General features: G+C 39.5%; 3 pseudogenes across 1 annotated transcript; all 3 read left to right on the forward strand.

Annotated features, from left to right (window-relative positions):
• Window positions 1–418: 418 nt before the first annotated feature.
• On the forward strand, window positions 419–17,848 carry LOC149223900 (putative phospholipid-transporting ATPase 9 pseudogene; annotated as a pseudogene). Its single transcript, XR_016249688.1, has 3 exons — window positions 419–2,346; window positions 17,319–17,573; window positions 17,750–17,848. The product of XR_016249688.1 is annotated as a putative phospholipid-transporting ATPase 9 pseudogene (transcript).
• On the forward strand, window positions 14,612–15,694 carry LOC149223901 (phospholipid-transporting ATPase 6 pseudogene; annotated as a pseudogene).
• On the forward strand, window positions 16,064–17,323 carry LOC149223902 (putative phospholipid-transporting ATPase 12 pseudogene; annotated as a pseudogene).
• Window positions 17,849–20,615: the final 2,767 nt, after the last annotated feature.

Below are 20,615 nucleotides of genomic sequence, written 5' to 3' on the forward strand. Positions count from 1 at the left end.
TGTCTATAATGAGATTTTTTGGAGATTTCGGTGACAGAATCCAGCGGAAGAAATTGAGTTGAGGTTAAATCTTGATTTGTTGCAGTTAAAATGGTTTTTTAACTGCATATTTGGATTCAGCACCCTGAAAAACTCCTGTGACGCTTTCATTGTGCAAAACTAGCTATCAAACTTACGATTCCAATAAATTCCTGCCGGATTTCGACCGAAAAAACCCGTCGGAAAAGCTTTCAAAAAATAGCGTTATAGACAACTGCATTCCAAACACCACAACTCCATCTCCATCATTATCGTACACATCATCTGGATCGATAACAGAAGTAAAAATGGGCCAGGGTTGATTGGTACCTGGAACATGAAGTGGAAAATAATTATGTTCCGTTGGCATGCCCGCTTCAGACCGCTTGTATCCATTTTGTAAACCATTCCACGGACCCATTAAATCTTTATGGATGGAATATCCGTAGTTATAACCTTTTGTTTTTTCTTTCTCCAGCAATTTGCTCTTGAGTTGCTGCTGAGTTGAGGTTCCACCTACTGGTGGCACGAAAAGGTTGATGCCAAGCCAAGCCAGATTCTTTTGGAAGCTATCCTCATCTTAGCTCTTAACCTTAGCTCTTAGCTCTCACTGCAATCAAGCTAGAGGTTGAGAAGAGCAAACCTGAAAGTCTGCTGCAATGTTATAGGCATATTCTCTTATTAATATTCTTCATCCCCTGCATCTAGTTCTGGGCATCTCCTACATGTACATGTACTGCGTTGTCCCCTGCATCTGGTTCTGGGCTTTCCTCTCTTATGAATATTCTTCATCCCCTGCATGTAAGCGCTTTAATTAGGTGGGCTATCCAGTCCTTCGCAGTGTTGCAGTGACTGGCGATGTCCAACTATGGTTTGCATGAAGAGCCTCCTCCTCACTGGTAGCCTTCTCGTGCTCTTCAACTAAAGCATCCTCCTCAGCTCGGCCAGTGCCCAGCACCACCATATTCAGATCAGCTCAGTCTGCATCACTACATGCAGGTGCCGTACAAGAACTTACTGTTATCTTTTTTATACCTTAGAATTTGGTGAAAAAAGGAATGAGGCTTCCCATATTTTCTTGCAAATTCTTCAATAAATCTTTGGACCTGCAGCTGCGAAGGAATGAGGCTCTCCATACTTACCTGCATTGATGTTAGACTTATAGCAATAACTCGCTTTCACGTACCTCCGGAGGGGTGTGTGATGAATGGTGTAGGGCGTGTGTGATAGAGAGTAGTGGGCAGCTTAGTGAGTGAAGTTTGAGGTTTATTTTTACCGATGATGAGTTTCAGGAAATTCATAGAACTTGGGTCTGTGCCCTGGGTAACAACTGCTAGACTTTTTTCCTTTCATGAGACAGAGCAGGGTCATGAGGATTTTTAAGAGAGCCTCTCTCAGAACAAACCTACAGACTCTACCTGCACAGAACATCGTGCAGAAAAATGAGTGCTTACTAAAAAGGAAAATGAGTTTTAAGAAAATGTAGAACATTACTTTGCTTGATGAGAGTGGGGGAGAAAATCCTTATAGAAATCTGGTTGCTCAATCAACCTTAAGCGCTGGATACTTTGCTTGATGAGAGTGGGGAAGAAAATCCTTATAGAAATCTGGTTGCTCAATCAACCTTAAGCGCTGGTCAAGGAGGCGTCCCATGTGCTAGAACCCTTTCCATATCCTCTAACTGCTCCTTTAAGCGTCGCTTGAAAGGTTCGAATTTTCTCAGGAAACCCCATGTAAGTCGTTGGTTAAGTTACATTTGGTGACAAGAAATAGTGTCGCCTGATTCAAAGCTCTCCAAGGAAACCACATAGTAACCCCATGTAAGTGGCCAGATAAATCACATTTAGTGACAAGAAATAGCAATGATTGATTCAAGCTCTCACCGGGAAACCACACAGTAATATAAAGCGTCTGAGAGCTCCTACAATGCTCCATCATTCCTCCCGCTTTCGTCAGTAAATAGCGGTGAGATCTTGTGGGTCGGATTTTTTGCTGCGCTTTTGTTTCGTAACCTTTAAGAATTCCCTCTGGTGTGGACGTCTTTCTCTCAGTTTTATGTGAGGACGTGAATCGATTCCTGTCTACGGGAGGGGTCTGCTTACTACTGTCAACACCGTTCAAATCCGTCCCTTTGTCTTCTTTTTCCATTTGTTTTCCGTCCTCTAAAGAACCATAGTCTCTGATATACACTCTACTATCTGCATTTGCTATTTTGGCTTGTATGAGTTTCTGGTTTTCTGGGCATCGGAGAGAAATGCTGGTGGCTTGCGAAAGGGTGGTATGCGTGTTCTCGGGGAGGCTCGGCACCGGCGTCACGTGTGCTATGAGGTAAGGAAAAAATTCTCAGCCTTATCTCTATCAGAATTTCTCTGTGAAAAGATTTTCGGGGAAGTATTATTTTCCTCTGCTGGATTTTATCTGCTTTATTATTCTTAGTATCTGGGTTTCCGTTATGGCTTATTTTGTCTGATTAAGAAATCTGTATGGATTTATATGCCTTCCTTATGGATTTGAATAGGAGGTTGTCTTTGTCTTACTGTGCGCTATAGCTCCATTAAGATTAAGGAAGCTGTGGGGTTTCAAGGCTGTTTCTAGTAAATGTCTTCTTTTTGCTCTTATAGTTTCCTGGAAGGTTTTATTGCCTTCATTCTGAATTTTTCCCGCAAATTATATCTGATATCTGCATATCAGATATCTGCATTATTTCCAGACCATGCGTCGATTCTAGATTTAGAATTGGGAACTGGTGGTGCACTTGTAAGGGGTGTATATGTTGTTGTATAAGTCTACCTGGTTTCTCATGAATCTATATGGGTCTCCTGATCTTTGAGATCATTACTTAAATTTTTTGTCTTCGTGAGCCATCTGCCTGATTTCTCTACTGTCATCTGGTTTTTCCGGACGGAAAAATTCTTTCCCACGGGACCGGATTTTTCAATGTCCTGATCCTTGATTTCCGGGACAATCGAGGGATTGATATTTTGGAAGGATATGTCTGGCTTTTTGTCAAAAAGAAGCCGCCGTTTTTCGAATTTTTATCTATTAGCCTGATCTTTCATCCTGCGGACGTCATACAACCTTAATTGTCTGACTGCCTCTGTCCACTTTTGGCCTTGATTTTTCTTGGAAAAGCGTACTTTTACCTTTTCGAGGCTTCCCCTGTCAGGTTCCACTTTACGGGATCTTATTTCACTCTACTTGGCCATATCATTCCGGCCATATCATTCCTTATCGGAATGTTCAGAGATTTTGTCAGTTTCTATTTAAGACTCTAGCTTGTGGAAATCAGCGTTGGATCTTTTGGTCTCCTATCTGAGTCAGGGTGCGGACGTCATTTCCTTTTTCTGCTTGGTCATCATGGACCCTTTCTCGGATGCATCGGCCACGTCTGCCATGGTGCGGGCCACCATCCAGGCCGAAGCTCTCCACGGGGTCGCTCTCCCTTCTAGTGATTGGCAGTCCACGCTGGCGGAGGATTTGGTCCCCCCCACTCTGCCGGCTTGTGGGAAGGATGGTGATGACCTGGAGTTTGTGAGAAATGTGCGGGAGGGTGGTTATCATGATTTCACGCGTCGTGAATTAAAAGGTGGCGAGCCATCCATGAGACGTAAACATAACCAGAGACCTGTTAAAACTATCCCGCCACCTTCCGCTATTAACCTTGATAGCGTCTTTCTCACTGACCGCATAGATAGCCTGCAAAATCGTGCTCTTGTTGGACGATGGTTTTTTCTAGAGATGGATGATGAACAAATGCGAAAATGGCTTGGTTATCAGTGGAAATCTCTACTGGGATATATTCCACAAATTGTAAAACTTATGAAGGATTGGTACAACTTTCATTTCATGAGTGCTGAAGACCTGGTAATCATTCAGAATCTTCCATGGGTCCATGGAAAAAGTTTTCTTGCTCTTCACAAATGGTATATAGGTTACAATCCATTGAGGAACACCCCAACAAACAATCTAATATGGGTAAAATTGCCTGGTCTCCCCATCGAACTATGGACGAAGGAAACACTTACCGATATTGGAAATGCAATAGGAAAATTTGTTTATGTGGACCCAAAGTGCATCGGGGCAAAGGATAAACGAGTTGCATGGATTCTTATCGAAAAAGCCTATAGAGGTGGTTTTCTTGATCATATAGAATTATTTTGGGGAGATTTAAATATAAATCAGAGACTTGATTTTTGGGGAGTCCCTTTCAGATGCTCGGTCTGCCATAGAACAGGACACTTAATCAAGAATTGTCCACGACGTCCTGGTCATAAATCTCATGGAAGGCAGCATCAGGAGAAATTTCCGTCAAAATTTTATGGGCGAAAGCTGGGGTCCACTTTCTCAGGTATGTCCAAATTATCCTCTCCTATCTGTTTATCTCCCAACGTATCTAGAAGTCCATCAAAAAAGTCTGCTTCTTTTGATAATATGCCTAGAAATCCATCCCCTCCATATAAGGATTATGTAAGGGACCATATCTCCCCTAAAACAAATCCTATGATCCATAGTTATTTACCTGAAAGTTCCAGAAGGTTGGTCTCCCCACTTGGACAGATGGACATTAATCTTATGCACAAACATCCCCCGGAGCCTCCGGCTGATATCGAAATTCCTCCCCCTAATCCCATTCCCCCTCCCTTTCATGATTTTCCCTCTGCTTCCCATATTACATATATCCCTTCATCTTCCCCATCTCCAAAAAAAAAATCTTTCCCTCTGAAAAAGGTAAGGAGCCATGCATATCTGTTACTCCCCAAAACTCACCTGTCTCATCTCCTATAAACTCTGTGGGTAGTGACCTTGATTATCTTCTGAGTAAAAAGTCACTTGATCTTCGACCTCTTACAATACACAAACCTGGGAAGCCATCTTCTCCCCATATTAGTCCAAATTCCGCAAAGAACATTACTGTTAGGAGAAAGAATAACAGAGGAAGCAGACATTTCCGGGGCAGGATGGACACATCTGGCATTGGGATCCGTGACCTCTCTCTTATTGATGTTCCTATCATTGACCTGTCTGAAAATGGGCCTCTTAGAGCAAGTCAGCCCGAGCATGGACCATTATGACTTACATTCTTTCAATGAACATTAGGGGTCTTGGGGCAGACCAAAAATTCTTGGCCCTAAAGAATCTGTTTCTCTCGGTCCATCCCAAAATTATCCTTATTCAGGAGACTATGCATGGTGCTCCTGAAGCAATTTTCTATTTCAGAAGGATGTTTCCTTTATGGCATATTGTAGCTACTGAAGCAAATGGTCAATCGGGGGGGCTGGCGGTTCTTTGGGACCCTGACTGGATTAAGGCAAGGGCTTTTAAATGTTTTGCTGGCATCCTCATTTCTGCAAACTTTCGGGGTTATGCTGGCCCCTTTCATATTTTGAATATTTATGCCCCATACAAGGATAGGTTCCCTTTCTGGGACAGATTACTGACATCAGAATTATTAGACATTGATTCTTTGATGATTGCGGGTGACCTGAATGTTACCTTAAATTCTGGTGAAGTATGGGGCAGTGGTAGGAAAAAGGACCCACTTGCTGGCCTTATAAAAAATGCGATGCTGCACCGAAATTTTGTTGATATTTGCCCTCCCCGGATGCAACCTACTTGGGACAATGGTAGAAATGAAGCTGCATATATTGCAAAAAGGTTAGATCGATTTATAATCCATGATAGCATTATTGACCGTTTGGGCATGCCGGTATCAAACATTGAAAAATGTTTCATTTCGGATCACAGACCGATATCCCTTAGATGGAGGGATCAGGGGTTCAGGAAAGGTTATCCTTTCAAGTTTAACAGGACCTGGTTGGAGGATCCTGAATTTAATGATCTCATAAAAAAATCCTGGAATGATTTCCCTCCAATAGACCATTTTTCTCCCACTATGTATTTTATAGATAAATTTACATCCATCAGGAAGCTTGTTAAGGAGTGGCAAGTCAAGGAAAGACAGCTCAACAGGAAGGCCCTTTAGGACATCCAAATGGAACTGGAAAGGATCTCTGGTGTCTTGTCTGCGCAATCTTTTCCTTTTCTTTTGCGCTGTCGTATAAAAGAACTAGAAATGAAAAAACAGAAGATACTGGATATGGAAGAAGCCTCATGGAGACTGAAAAGTCGTGCTATTTGGCTAAAAGAAGGTGATAGAAACACTAAATTTTTTCACAGGTTCGCAAATTCCAGACGTGAAAGAAATACTATATGGGGGATAAATGATGGGGAGGGGAAATATCTACATACTCAAGAAGACATCTCAAATGAGGCTGTGAAATATTTTGAAAATCAATACAAAAGATCTGGGGATATTAGGATTGAGGATATTATCTAGGGTATTGACCTATTCCCTCAAATGTTTGATGAAGTTCAAAATGAGTGCCTCCTCAAGCAAGTATCTGAGGAGGAACTCTTGGGGGTCATGAAATCCTTCAAAAAAGACAAGAGTCCGGGCCCAGATGGGTGGACGATTGAATTTTTTATTCATTTCTTTGACCTTATTAAAAATGATTTACTGGGGATGATCGAGGAATCAAGAATATCAGGTAACATTCATCAGCTTATATCTTCTACTCTTATAGCTCTCATTCCGAAAAAATCGGAAGTATCCTCCTTCCAGGATTTCAGGCCTATTTCACTCTGCAATATCTCTTTTAAAATTATATCAAAAATCATTGCTGAAAGAATTAAGGACACCCTATCCAGATTTTTGACTCAGGACCAACATGGTTTTCTCAAAGGAAGGAATATTCTGGATGCTGTAGCAAACACACAGGAAAGTTTGTTCACTATGCATACTAAAAAAAGTGAAGCAGCCATTCTGAAGATCGATCTTAGAAAGGCATATGACTGCCTTGACTGGGGATTCATTAGATGTCTTCTTGCAAAAATTGGTTTAAATTCTCAATTGATAAATTGGATTATGGCCTGCATGGAAAATGTAAATTATGCAATCATTATAAATGGGTTGCCTTCCACCTATTTCTCGGCTGCTAGAGGATTGCGCCAAGGCTGCTCTTTATCCCCTTTATTATTTATATTGGCTATGGACTCTTTAAGCCTCCACATTAACAAGGCAGTCTCGGAATATAGGTGTCGACCTTTGAAGATCTGCAGGAATAATTTTATTTCCCACAATTTATTTGTAGATGACATCCTGATTTTTGGTATGCTATGCAAACTTTCCTGGGAATGTTTATATGATATTTTGGATCGGTTTCAAAAAGCTACAGGTTTGCATATAAATGAATCAAAATCATCTTTTTATCATAGCGAAGTTAATATGGAAGCTATGGAATATCTATCTATGCTGTTTGGGATTGAGGCGAAGCCCATTAAGGAAGGTATGAAATACTTGGGCTTTCATTTAAAAGCAAAAGGATATTCAAAATCAGATTGGCAATGGATTCTGGATAGATATTATAAAAGGATTTCTGGGTGGGAATATAAATGTCTCTCTATGGCAGGTAGAGCAGTTCTATCTCAATCAGTTCTGGTTCAATTAGCTGTGTACTGGGCTCATCTTTACTTTATTCCTGCGAGCATTATTCATCTGATGAACAAAATGACTGCAAATTTTATTTGGGGAGGTAATTCGGAGAAAAGAAAATATCACTTATCAAAATTATCTGATATTTCCTTACCAAAGAAGCTTGGAGGTTGGGGTATTTTGGATCTGAGGACATTTGGGAAGGCATTATTATGCAAGTCACTTTGGAGGGGTATTTTCGGGGAAGGCTTATGGAGCAAAACCATCAAGAAAAAATATATGGCAAACAAAGACATCACTTATTGGTTCAGGATAGGGTGAATTGGATCCTCTTATGGATCTACTATCTGGATGAGTTTCCGTAAGGTCGAATCTTACTTCCTAAAAAACTTGGTCTGGAGCTTACAAACAGGAAAAAAGATTCTCATTGGGCTTGATCCGATCATGTGCGGGGTGTTGAGAATGCAACAAGATGATGGAGCTTAGTGAAAAGAAGTCGCCTTCACTAAGTGGGCCCGCAGGCTATTTTTGGCGCAAAGTCTATTTTTAGACATATGGATCATGGTCTATGAGTTGCAGGATGCTGTTTATGGATGATTGGTCATGTTGGTAAAAATAGATGGGCTTCTATTTTTAGACATATGGGCGGAGTCTATTTTTAGACTGCCAAGTCTAAATATAGAACAACCGAATATTATTAGCTCATAATAATATTTGGACTATAAACATTATCTTACCCTCTTGGAGCACTTCAATTTGAGCTACAGATGTGGCACATGCAGCTGTCAGAAGGAAATACACTTTTCTTGTGAGTCAGTTGAGCTATTGCATGCAGGACTTCAGTTAGAACTCATGTGGTTGAGTTTGGTGGAGTTGATTGTGGAGTTGATGGAGTTGTGTTCAGTTGAACTAGTTGTATTTAGTCTAACTGCAGAATACACTAGTGATGAGTTGTGTGAATTAATTATTAATTAATTCACTAATTATTAACTCATAAAGAAACTAAAGAATACATCAGTTAACTCAGTGCATGTACAGTTCAGTGGAGATAGGTGTTAGAGGTTGAGATTGCTATCAGTTGTGACTATAGTTGTGCATGAGATCTTGCACAATCAATGGGATTGAGTTATGCCAATGAGGATTGCGCAATGTGGGCCAATACCAAGGCAATTGTAGCTTGTGCTCATGTGATTTTCACTTTGGATTGTGCAGTGGAGGCAGGCAAAGCAGCGGAGGAGATTTGAACCTGTGACTTGTTCGGATCTGAGCTAGTTTTGTGTGTAACAGGTGGAGATAGTACTGAGTACTTGTGAGGAGTATTGTACTATGTATTGTTACATGTTCTCAATCATTATAATATATAGATAGTGTGGGGTTTTCAGCTGTATGCTTTCCCCGGGTTATATACTGTGTTAATGTGCGCATGCGATTGATGTTTCATTGTTTTTAATGCTGCTAAATTGATGATCAACGTAGAGGAGCTTATGTATTATGCATGTATTCCACAATAGTGTATAATCAGGATAATCTCTGTGAATAAGTCACTTTGGAGGGGTATTTTCGGGGAAGGCTTATGGAGCAAAATCATCAAGAAAAAATATATGGCAAACAAAGACATCACTTATTGGTTCAGGATAGGGAGAATTGGATCCTCTTATGGATCTGCTATCTGGATGAGTTTCCGTAAGGTCGAATCTTACTTCCTAAAAAACTTGGTCTGGAGCTTACAAACAGGAAAAAAGATTCTCATTGGGCTTGATCCGATCATGGGCGGGGGGGATGATATCTATATATCACAGATGCTTTTGAATTTCTTTCATAGAAAAGGGTATTTTACATGGAATAAGGTTATTGCAAATTGGCAGGGTCCCTTCCCAACCTGGAAAGATGCCTCCTCTATGGGGATGACAGGTGCTTTGGCGCTGCAGTGGGAACAGATCAAATGCTGTTTGAGAAACAATGGTTTTTGTCGAACAAAGGATGATGATGTCCTTATATGGAAGGGCACAAGTGGTTTGGAGTCTGTCAGAGTAAAGGATATCTACTCAAATCTTATAAGTATAAAATGTGCACAATCACTTTCCATATTTCCAGTATAAACTTATCATTTTCCCATGGTTGGTATTCCATAATTAAAAATCTGTCATGGGATAATTTACAGAAGAGGAATTGGTCAGGGCCTGGGTATTGCTATGCCTGCAGATCGGCTGATGAAAACAATTATCACATGTTTTTTCAATGTCCTATATCCCAGCAACTCTGGCGTGACCTTGCTGCATATTTTGGTTTCTCCTATGTATCTCATCCCTCAATAAAAGAAGCTTTTGTTTGGTGGAGTTGTCAGAAAGAATCATGGAGGCCAATCATTCTGCTAGTTCTCTGGTTTATATGGAAATGGAGGAATAATATTATATTTCAAGACAGAAAGGAGGGTTTCATGGTTGTATTTGATAACATTATATCCCTCTTTAACACTATCCCAGCAAAAACTTCTCAGCGTAATAAGGTAAATCAAATAGAACAATCTTCAGATCTTATGGTTTTCCCAAGAGCATATTTTGATGGGGCAGCTCAAAATGACATATGCGGATGTGGGGTCCTTATTATTATGGATAAAGACCTGCAATATCAAATCTTCTGGAACGGGGGAAAGGGAACCAATAATAAAGCAGAGGCTATGGCGCTGGCAGGACTTCTTACTATCAGCTATTTTCTAAACATTCAATCCCTTCTGATTTGCGGAGACTCCAAAATTATTATTGATCATGTCACAGGGAAGAATCATATCAAAAAGCAGCATCTTGTTGGTTGGTTGAACAGAATCACGTCTCTATGGGGGAGGAAGGAAGGCTACACAATTCAGCATATCAACAGAGCTCAAAATTCACAAGCTGATATATTATCCAAGAAAGGTCTACACTCACAAAAGGGTTTCTGGAATATGGATGTAATATTTGAAGCGGAAACCTTTTCCATTCAGAAATTCTCTCTCCCTGGTACATAACTTCTATTTTTCATTGCAGAATTCCCAGGTATGTCTTTCCTGTTTTACTGCTTTTGGTTTTTAGCATATTCCGCTTTTACCCTCCCTGGTGGTTGAAATGATCTTTTTTGCACCACTGGATTTTGCTGGATTCGCATTTTCGCTATCTTTCTATCTATCTAGGTTGTTTTGTCTTCCTCTGAAGCATCTCGCTGTCTATTCGCCTACTATGGGGGTACTTTTTGGCCATCCGTCATATCTGGACTTGCTTTTGTTCAGACTTTGGTCAGATCTCTTTTGCAAGCTATATCATGATGTAATATGTTTGTCTTTTATATCAATGTTACATTAATCGTTACCGGGATTAAATCGGCGCGGGGAAAAAATCGGAATTATCGGGAAAAAATCATTTGGTACAAAAATATTCATTTTTTTTCAATTTTTTTAATATCTAAACCATCTACAACATAAAATAAATACATTGACACATAAATATGATAAAAAAAACTAATATATAAGATGTTTAATATCATTTCTAGCGCTAAAATCACACATAACATTGAATCATGTCCTGAATAGTAAGTCCTGACTCCTGAGTCCCAACTCAGCCTCAAAATATCAACAAAAAATATGATAATGTATCTCATCATGTCATAATGTCATATACAATAAAATGAAAGTCTAATCCTATTGATTTCCTCTGCCCCTCTTGCGAGAAAATGCCACAACTTTCCCTTTCCCTCTAGATGTAGATGCTGGTGCCCGTGCTGGTGGAGATGGCAGTGGAGTCTGATGTGCTCTAGAAGCTGAAGAACTAGAAGTAGGAGCTATAGGAGGTAGACCACGTCCTCTACTGGTGGCAGTGGTAGCCTGGGTAGGCGGTGTCACCTCCTCCTCCTGTTCCTCCTCCTCCTCCTCCCCCTCCACTACATCCTGCACTAACCAATCATCAGCAGAATCCATGAGAGGCCTCTCGGCCTCAACCCTCCATGTAGCAGTGGTGTCAATCCCATCCAATGAGATGGCATCCACATCAGGTGTCCTCTCAAGTTGCCTCACCCACAATCGAAGATTGTAGTAGACGTAGACCATGTCATTAAGTCGCTGGGACTCCAACCTGTACAAAGATCATGAAATAATAATTAATAATTATAAAAAAATATTGTTTAATGAATTCAAAAATTTATTTGGAAATTTGCAATATTTTAAATGTTCAAGTGTTAACTTGTTGCGCTTCTTGTTGTGTATTTTTTCAAATACACTCCAGTTGCGCTCACATCCTGAGGAGCTGCATGTTTGGCTGAGGATGCGAATGGCAAGCTTTTGCAGAAGGGGTACCCTGCCACCATACATTTTCCACCATGCATCTACAACAAAATTACAAATAAAATTTTAAATAAACATAACAAAAAAAAGGAATTTGAAGAGACAATGAAATTTGAAACAAAGTTACAAACTAAAAAATCCCTGGCATTTTAATCGTCCTATCAATGATAGCCATCTCAAAGCCAAATGTGCCACCTGCCATCTTATATGTCTCAATTTGTTTAGAGATCTCTATACGTTGTTTTGGAGATCGCACCATCTTTTGGACACAGGATAAGAATCCATCCATGATCTCAGCATCAAAATCAAACCCACATGCATAAGAAAATGCAGGGTTCAGGAAAAGCCCAGTAGCATGAATGGGACGATGGAGTGTGTTGTTCCATCGCTCATCAATCACTCCCCATAGAAGGAGTTGTTTCTGAAACCCATCGTCTCCCTTATCATCATAGTAGGCCCGAATGGCTTCTTTGGCCCTGTCCATGGCTTCATACAAATAGCCCATTGCGGGCTTCTCACCATCAACCAACCGAAGAACCTTTACCAAAGGTTCAGTAACGGCGCACACCTCCTGCACTCCCGCCCAGAAGTCTTCCTGGTATGAAACTAGTCTGCATACGGCCTCTCCTTCTGGTTTGCGGCTCATTGGCAAAGCACGCCACTCCTCTAAAAGAAACATTCTCTTCACATCTCACATAGAAATCAAGAGGGATTGAAGAGATATAAAACTGGTGGCAAACCGTATAATGGCCGGGCGCACCAACTCTTTGTTGTTGGTGAATCTTCTCATCAAGCTAAGCACAGATGTATGATTATATATAAATTTTGTAATGCTTTTTGATGAGTCAACAATATCTTTGACAAAGGGAATTTTCCCTATGTCCTCTAACATCAAATCAATACAATGGGTAGCACAAGGTGTCCAAAATAAAGTAGGATGCCTGTCCATAAGCATCCTACCAGCAGCAACATAATTTGCAGCATTGTCTGTTATGACTTGGACAACATGTTGTTCACCCACCTCCAAAATAAACACATCCAGCAAATCACATAAAGTTCTTGCATCTTTGATTTGTGCAGATGCATCAACAGATTTGATAAACATAGTCCCCTTGGGACAACTAACCAAGAAGTTTATAAGGGTTCTCCCCTTTTGGTCAGTCCAACCATCTGACATAACAGTGCATCCTGTTTGTGCCCATGATGCGCTAAAATCCTCCAATCTTTGGGTGCAGTCACGCTTTTCATTTTGAAGAATTCGGCCTCTGAAATCATGATAAGAAGGGATTTTGTACCCCGGGCCAACACTGGCAATAGCATCAACAGTAGGTTGGAAAAATGGATTATTCCTTACAACGCTGAAAGGAATATCACTCCAGAGGAGAAATTTTGCCATCAACTTGTCAACTTGTTCTTTCTCAGTTCTTTTTAGCATTGAACTGATAGATGGCTGTGAACCAGGTGTGGTTCGAGGAACAAAAAATGATGATGCAGCTACCGGATTGGCTAATGCTGCAGTAGAACCAGTGCCACTTGGCCCACTTTCTTCAGTTGACCTTTTTAGTTGCCTTTTGAGTTCTTCTTTGGCCTCTCTATTCTGCTCTAAAGTTTCCAATGCTCTCATGGCTCTTTGGATAAGTTCAAGAGTTGTATTTGTACAAGGCTCCACATCATGTCCAGGGATTTGTGCAAGGTAAAACTTCAACCTGTACACCCCCTCGGACATCCCCTTTCCACACCTCTTGCAACTCAAGTTTACTCTATCATTCGGAGCATCAGGTACAACATATTCCCAGAAAGGATCCAATTTCCTTGGCATGTTTGTTTTTGAACTTTGAAGTTGCAAACTTGAAGTCTTGAATGGTGTTTTGGTGCAGTTGTGAACCTATGGGAAAATAAGGATTAGGATTACAATTTAGCATTTACAAAATTACAAGTTACAAATTTACAAATTACAAATTACAATTTAGTATTTTAATTTTTAATTTTTACATTGATGATTGTACTATGAAAATCCAAGTTACATGTAACCCAACCTAAAACAACCATTCCAAAGTTCAAAGTTTCAAACACAAATTACCCAACCATTTTAAACCCAAATTACCCAACCAAATGGCAAAATGCCAAAAACAATGAAAAAAACATAAACAATGTTTAAAAAAACGAAAACAAAAAAAAAATTGGTTCCCATAGTCATACCAAGTTACCCAACCCAAAACAATGAAGAAATACAAAAAAATCTTTAAAAACAATGAAAGCAAAAGAAAAATGGTGCCCATACCAAGTTTTCCAACAAAAAACAATGAAAAACATACAAAAACAATGTTTTTAAACAATGAAAACAAAAAAAAATTAATCCTCATACCGTTTCTATGGAGAAATCGGTGGTCTCCTCTTGATTTTCTCCTCTAAGCACTTAGATTTGGCTAAAAACCCTCTTCAGCTTGGTCTCCAAGAGCTCCTCCTCCCTCTGCGTGCGACTGTCCAAATGAGCGCATGAAAAACCCAAAAAAACGTTATAAAATCATGCTGTCGCGACCCCCGGTGATTTTTTCTTAAAAAATCGTGATTTTTTTTGTTTTTATCGCGATTTTATGATAAAATGGTGATTTTTTCAATAAAAATCGTCAAAAAAAAATACTGGCGATTTTTTCATTTTTTTATTGCGATTTAATCGGCAAAGGAAAAAAATCTCGATTTATTCATTTTATCGCGATTTAATCGCGATTTTCACAACACTGTTTTATATATCTTATATAATACAATCAAGCTTTTTTTCGCTCTGAAAAAAAAAGCGTTTGAGAGATTTAAATTCTCAAATTGGTAGAAGGAATATTGTACTACAATATATGCAACAGGACTTTCTTTTTACATTGTCGTCTGAAGATTTGATTTATGGATCAGTAAGACATTTTATATCCTTTTCTTTTTACAGTGTTGTCTCATGATGCGATTTATGGATTAGTAAGACATTTTTGTATCTTGCAGGATAAGGAGGTGAATAATCGAATTGTCAAAGTTCATGCAAAGGATGGTAACTTTGTTGAATAAGAGTATAAAATTTTGATGGTAGGAGATGTAGTGAGGGTGGAGAAGGATTCTTTTTTCCCAGCTGACCTTTGCTTATTGTTATCAAGCTACGAGGATGGTGTTTTCTATCTTGAGACAATGAACCTTGACAGAGAGACAGATTTAATTTAAAGTTAAAGCAAGCATTGAAGGCGATAACAGAATTGCATAACAATGAAAGTTTCCAATCCTTTAAGGCTTTTATCAAATGTGAGGATCCAAACCCAAGCTTGTACACATTTTTTAGCAGTTTTAGCGGTATGGAATATGATGGTCAAACCTATCCTCTGTCATCTCAACAGATTCTTCTTAGAGACTCAAAAGCTCCGTAACATAGAATATATCTATGGTGTGATAAGTTTTAGTGTACATGATACAAAAGTGATGCAAAACACGATTGACCCACCATCAAAAAGAAGTGAGATTGAGAGGAAAATGGATAAAATTATTTATTTCCCCAGTTGGTTTCAATTGCATTGGTCGGTTCAACAGCCTTTGGTGTCAAAACTAGGGATGACATGCTAGATTGGTGGGACTTAGGACCGAATGATGCAAATGCTTATTTTAATCATGACAAACCAGCTTTAGCGTCATTTTTGCACTTTGTGACAACACTTATCCTGTATGGTTACCTCATCCCAATTTCTCTCTATGTCTCTCTATGTATCAATAGAAATGCTTATTTTAATCATGATAAACCAGCTTTAGCATCATTTTTGCACTTTGTGACAGCACTTATCCTGTACGGTTACCTCATCCCAATTTCTCTCTATGTATCCATAGAAATTGTGAAATGCTTATTTTAATCACGATAAACCAGCTTTAGCATCATTTTTGTACTTTGTGACAGCACTTATCCTGCACGGTTACCTCATCCCAATTTCTCTCTATGTATCAATAGAAATTGTGAAGGTAGGATAGAGCGTGTTAATTAACACGTAGTCCAAAGAGGCCTCAATTTTACCCAGAAAACAATGGAATTTTTTGCAGGATTTTGAAAAAAATCTGCAAATTTTTTTGGAAATCCAAATTATTTGGTGCCCTGGGGTTGAATTTTGATGGTTGATGGTGTTGAAACTATTTTATGGTGTTAATCCATTTTCACCGTGACAAGCAGATTCAAGCACTCCTACTGTCCAGATTCTGGCGATTTTTGGCCGTCCGGGCAAAATTGATTCCTCGGTAGACAACACCTGTTTATTAATAAGGACCAGCAAATGTATTATGCTGAAACAAATAGGCCTGCACAAGCCCGCACATCCAATTTGAATGGAGAACTTGGGCAGGTTGACACTATCCTATCTGATATAGCTTGTACATTGACCTACAATTTGATGGCGTTCCTAAAGTGCTCTATTGCGGGTACTACCTATGGTCAAGGTATGACGGAGTTGGAAAGGGCAATGGCAGAAAGGCTAGGAAAATATGTTGTAGGCTGCAGAACTTGTCCTTTGAAGACAATGAGATAAATGATCCAGTCGGCACTGAAATGGGGACGAAACCTTGTGTTAAAGGTTTCAATTTCAGAGACAAACGCCTCATGAATGGACATTGGCAGCAGGAGCCGCATGCAGATGTTATTCATATGTTTTTTTTGTATTTTGGCTATTTGCCAAACTGCAATCCCTGAATAATATGAAGAGACTGGATAATATGAAGAGACTGGTAAAATCAGTTACGAAGCTGAGTCACCAGATGAAGCAGCTTTGTTGTAGCAGCAAAGGGAGCTTGGCTTTGAATTCTTCAAATGTACACAGACAAGTGTTATGCTGCATGAACCAGGTCTCATACCAACCCTTGACCAGGTAGAGAGGTGGGTGTTTGTACACAATAATTTTCCCGATATGGATGTTTGTTGTTTATTTCTGGTGTTATATCAAGTTGATGCTGCATAGGTTTATTGTGGAGGCTGTAAGCTCCAGACTATTTTATGGCCCGTAATGTGATATCAGATAGAGGTCGTGTTATGCAGTGAGTATATAATTTTAAATGTATTGGAGTTTAGTAGTGCTCGAAAAAGAATGTCTGTGATAATAAGGAACAAGGAGGATCGGTTGTTTCTATTTTGCAAGGGTGCAGACAGGGTATATCTCAACCCTTTATAAATCGTTTCTCTTTATGAGTGAAAAGACAAGGATTCAATATTATTAAAATCTTACGAGAACAAAATGTGAGAACAGAGATTTTAAAGATTTCAAGTATATGAAGTGTCTTGAAGACAAGCATAGAATTTAGCCTTAGGCCTTTTCCTCCTCATGTGTTGGCTCTTATATATTAATATTGGAGGCATGCAGGCCAACAATATGTTGGAAACCTTGTTAAAGTCAATGCCAATGATTGTTCTGCTTATAATGCTTGTATTGGGCGATGGATTCTTTTATAATGGCTATTTTTATGTCTGTGTGGTGTCATTTTGAAACATTGTCAAAGAAGCAAGGAAGAGGATTTGAGGAAGCCACGAGACCTCATATAAGCAAATATGTTGATGCTGGGTTAAAAACTTTGGCAATTGCATGCTGTGAGCTTGATGAAGAGGAGTACAAAGTCTGGAATGAAGAATTTATGGAGGCTATAAATACTATACGTGCAGACCAGGATGCAAAAGTGGATGCTATCACAGACAAAATTGAAAGGGAATTTATTCTTGTTGGCGCAACTGTTTCCGAGGACAAACTGCAGAAGGGGGTGGGTCATAATATCAAAAATGTCTTGTTTTTCTTATGGCACAATTTCTGTTGTCATTAGTTGATGACTCATGAAAGAGACACTGCTTTGTTGTATTATTTTGTATGAAGTGTTTTTTTTAGTTTTTTCTTTCATCTGTTCACATGAACTAAAGTGATTTCTTTCATAACTTGCAGGTTCCTCGGTGCATTGACAAGCTAGAACATGCTGGTATTAAGATCTGGGTTTTGACTGGAGATAATTGGAAACTGCCATCAATATTGGGTACAGTCTAAAGCACTTGATACTATGTGTTTGAAAATATTTTATAGTTAAATTTTATAGTCAAAGACCTTTTTTCCCTTACTCGAACATCTCAGAATAGATTGTGTTAAAGTATGTGGTGGTCGATATTATTCAAGGATTGTTTCAAATTGGTTAAAAAATGTGCGCAGTGCCTAAATGCACATGAAACCTTAGATCCTGGATTACAATGATATCCCTCCAATCCCATTGATAAAACCTTTTGAACATTAGTGGATAGATTTTATTAGACCATTTCTGCTAGTGAAAAATATGCAATTTTGATATATAATTGTGGCCACGTAGCTTTTCACTAAGTAGACAGAGACCAAAGCTGTTAGAGTAGCCTCATCAGAAGCCACAACTAAATTGCTTTTCGAGGTCATGATTATAGGTTTAGATGTCTGATCCAAGATTCCAAATCACTTCTAAGTTCTAACCATGATAGCCCCATATTCTATAGATTTAGCCTGTTTAGAATAAAAGCTTTAGCTCACCAGATAGTTGAAACTTGAGACACACCCTAAATGTTGTAAAGGATGGATTTGACCCACTATCGAAAATGCACTAATGCTTTGTTGCTTAGCTGTTTGGCACTGGACCTTTGATAGTGTAATGGGGGAGAGGGCTCTTAATATAGGACTCTAATCACTGAATCAGTCTTCATGGTGGAAACAAGCTAGATCTCGACCCGGTCAAGGTCTCTTTCCCCAAGTGTATATCCAAAATGCAGAGAGAAAACCCAGGAAAATGTAAAATTCTAGACGATCTTTCTCCCTATAAAGTAAAGAGTTGTAGCCTCTTGTTTCCACCACCCTTAACATAAGCTGTTCCAAAACCTTAAATATCTAACTGAGTTCTAATCAAAATGTTAAAATGTGCAACTAGGGCCAAATTCCACTTTGGGCAGCTCACTGGCCTTAGATTATTATTGGACAATATTCCTCTTTTCGAGAGGACCAGAATCGACCTTGGAAGCACTAAAATCGGACAAGAAGAAATATGTTTTTGATGTCAAGCCCTCAAGAGCACAATTGGTCAAGGTCGGCTAGGGGTCGATTAGATAAATTGATCCCCCTCCAACGCATATAAATAAAGGAGACTTTCATCCTCATTTGGCACATTCACTCACACATCATTCTCTCTCCTCATCTGATTGGTATGTACATCTGAGGCAGCTATTCATCCACACGTGCAAAGTTTCTTGGGCTGATCTGACCTGTGTTGACTTTCTGTTGTGAGGAGACTTTGACCAGCATTGACTTTTGGACTTTAGAAGGACTGTTTGACTGCGTTTTGACCAGGGATAGGTCTGTCCAAGCAGGCTGCATTATCTGGCACAGAAACCGAGGCAAAATGAGCTGTTTTGACCAGGGTTGACTGCAGAGTTGCAAGACTGTTTTGACTGCAGGTTGAGTACATGATTTGACTGGGTTTAACCGCTGATTTGTTGACTGTTTTCACTGCTATTTGACCAACAAGGAAGGCCGAGTTTGACTAAGGTTGACCGAGCTCAAGAAGGCAAGTTTGACTGCTGTTTTGACCATTGACTGCTGATTGGTTAGGGCAAGTTGACTGCTGTTGACTTTTCAGAATTGCAGTCTTTCATCAAGCTGATCAGATTTACATTGGTTTGGGTAATTTACAAAAGTCAAGTCACATTGACTTTGAATCTCATCATTGTACTCTATTGGACATTCTCTCTCTGCTAAACATTTGATATTTGATAATAAGAAGGATTGATTAAGGGTTTTCTCCATCTTGGGGTTTTTCCCTGGCTTGAGCCAAATATTGGTGTTCTCTTGTCTTGACTTGTCTTCTGCATTTATTGTTTATGTTCTATCTACAGTTACTGTCAATGTGAATTAATGGTTTATGTGATTGCTATTGGAAATTAAAGTGGAATTGACATTGGGCTAATAAAAGAACATTGAAGTAATTGTTGCAAGCATAGAACATACCATTGTTATCTAAAATTAACATGGTATCAGAGCTAAGGTGAGGACAAGCCCAAGCAAGAGAACAAGCAATCACCAAGATATTTGTTGACAAGGACTAGTCTCCATGGCTGCTACTTCATATTTCAAGATTGAGGATAAGCTCAATGACAAGTGTGACTATCATGCATGGAAGATGACTTTGGACCTGACCTTGGAGGAGCATGAAGTATTAGATTATGTGCAAGGGAAAGTGGTAGAACCTCCTTCAAATGCACCTGCTACTGCTAGAACAAAGTATATAAAAGGACAAGTCTGGGAAGTGGTGTCTAGACCCAAGGACAAGTCTGTGGTCATTTCAAAATGGATTTACAAAATTAAACATGGAGTTGATGGAAGTGCTGAAAAATATAAGGCAAGGTTCGTGGCTCGTGGTTTCTCTCAAAAGGGAGGAGTGAACTATGATGAAATATTTGCACTAGTTGCTTGATATACCACTATCTGATCCATAATTGCTCTTGCTGCCAATCAAGGGTGGAGCCTACATCAAATGGACATCAAGACCGCTTTCTTGCATGGCTCACTTAAGGAGGAAGTCTACTTGGAACAACCTTAGGGGTTTGAAGTACAAGATCGAAGGACACATGTATGTAGGTTGAAGAAATCCCTTTATGGGTTGAAGCAAGCCCTAGGGCTTGGTATGAGAGGATTGATAGTTATCTTATGAAGTTGGGATTTACAAGGAGCTATGCTGATCCAAACCTATACTTCAAGGTTGAAAAGGACATGCCACTTATCTTGGTCTTGTATGTCGATGATCTGT

This window comes from Pinus tabuliformis, chromosome Q (assembly GCF_031772625.1).
Source record: "Pinus tabuliformis cultivar Carrire ecotype Pingquan chromosome Q, CPIR1, whole genome shotgun sequence".
NCBI lineage: Eukaryota > Viridiplantae > Streptophyta > Pinopsida > Pinales > Pinaceae > Pinus > Pinus tabuliformis.